This window comes from Solanum pennellii, chromosome 3, assembly GCF_001406875.1.
Source record: "Solanum pennellii chromosome 3, SPENNV200".
NCBI classification, from domain to species: Eukaryota; Viridiplantae; Streptophyta; class Magnoliopsida; order Solanales; family Solanaceae; genus Solanum; species Solanum pennellii.
The window spans coordinates 57,020,972-57,023,354 of NC_028639.1; positions in this window are offsets into that span (position 1 = coordinate 57,020,972).

Here is a 2,383-nt window from a genome sequence, read left to right on the forward strand (position 1 = left end):
ACCCTCGTCGAGTCGTGACCACTTCCTCTTTCCCTCTCAACTTCCTCTCTCCTCTCATATTCCCTTCTCGCCCTCTATTTCTATCCCTCGAGTTTTTTGGCCAAAAACATCCTTCAACTATACCCCAAACATAAACTATATCTCTAAAGTATCATTTTTAGTAGAAAACTCCTTCAACTATAATCAAACTTAAACCACATCCTTAAAATATCATTTTTAGCAGAAAATATCCTTTAAGTATTTGTAAGTGAACAACTTTCATCCTTTTGTTAGATATAGTCAAAAAATTAACGGATCTTACGAAAAAATAGGTAGTTAACGTGACTATCAACAAAAGTTATTCTGAAAAATTTCATTACTTTCTACAAGAAGTTCTTTAAGAATAAATCTTAGACACTGTTGCTCATGGAAACTAAAAATGATTGGAAGGTGTGAGTGCACATGATTTGCCTTTTTCGTAAAGAAAATAAGTTGGAGATTAATTATTTTTACCTTTTTCTTAACCAATTCAATGAATAGATTTTTGGGTCAATCTAATTAAAAGTGACCAAAATATTGATTATGTCTCGTATTTCAGTTTCATTCTACATTATTAGAAGCAGAAGTCTCCAGTAAATGTCGCTTCTAGCATATTCAATTGAGAAGAAACATATTTAAACTAATAATATTTTTAATTAACATTACATGAAAAATGAATGAAAAAACGGTCATATTAAAAGATTTTGCATAATTCTTAACTCAATTACGAAAAAGTTGAGGATCATATTCTTGGCATATTTAAGAATAATGATTAGGAAGGGACGACGACTTAATTTTTATGGGATATATCGATTAGTTTTCTGATAAATTCAAGTGGAAGGATGAAAATTCTTTACTTTAAAATACTTTAAAGATGTTTTCTGCTAAAAATGATATTTTAAGGCTGTACTTTAAATTTGGAATATAATTAAAGGATGTTTTCTGCTAAAAATGATACTTTAAGAATGTAATTTAAGTTTGGGGTATAGTTAAAAGATGTTTTTGGCCAAAAACTCTCTATCCCTCTCTACAATTCATTAATTATGTGAATCATTCTTCTTCTTCCTCTATGTTTTTCATATTAATACAAGAATTCATTGAAGTTTAATTTTACCTGAATTATTTTTATCTATACCCGTGGATCTTGATTCAGTATTTTTTGGGTGATTGCTGATTGTTGTTTTATTTTTTTTTATTGCATTAACATTGATATTATCATTTTGAGTTCTTGACTTTTTGTTGAACGTTTGCATTACCATACTGAAAACATGTTTCATGTTATTATTAGAGTTGAAGTCAGAATTTTCAATAAAGAATTCAAAATGTGTAAAAATAGATAGCCGAAGGGGGTTCGACATCTAATATATACACATATAAACTTATTTTAACCATGTATAAATAATATAATTTTCCGCTGAAGAGAATTCGAATGAACCCTTCATAAAAGGTAGCTCCGCCCCTGATTACCATACTGCATTTGTGTATCAAAATTTTTACAGATATTGGAAAAACCTTTATATTTATATTTATATTTATTTTTGGAGTGATACAATATGTATTTGTGCATCTATGTTTAAGTTTCAAAGCTAATATGTGTATCGATATATTTATTTTAGGGGTGATATAATATACATTCGTGCATCTATGTTTCAGTTCCAAAACTAATATGTGCATATGTATATTATTTTAGGGATAATATAATATATATTTATGCATCTATGTTTTAATTCCAAAGATAAAATGTGTATGTGTAATTGAGATTGAGAGAGGAGAGAGAAGAAAGGAGAGCGGGATTTGGGAGTATGTATCTCAGTTTCAATCAAGATACATGTTGTATATGAGATACAACCTTCTCACTTCTCTTGGGAACATTAAGAAAATTAAAGTCTTCTGATCTTTTTCTTCTCAAGGAAAAGGACTGAAAATCACTTTGAAAAATCAAGTTAAAGAAAGTCACCATTATCAGACAAATAATTACTACTAATTCATAGTATGATATTGATATTTGATACTAGGGGTGTGTTTGGTACGAAGGAAAATGTTTTCTATGAAAAATGTTTTTCTAGAAAATATTTTTCTGGAAAACAAGTAAATTTTGGACTTATCTTCTCATGTTTGATTGGTGAGTAGAAAATATTTTTCGAAAATGATTTTTAGTGTTTGATTTATGAATGAAAAATATTTTTGAGGAACATCTTTTATTTTTACTATAATACAAAATAGTTTATGAAAATTGAAAATATTTTTTAAAAATAATTTCTTTTGGGTGGTGGTGATAGGGGGGGAGGGGGGCAGAGGGAGTGGGTAGGAGTGAAAAAATAAAAATTTGAAGTTGATAGTATTTTTTTTTTTAAAAAATAATTTT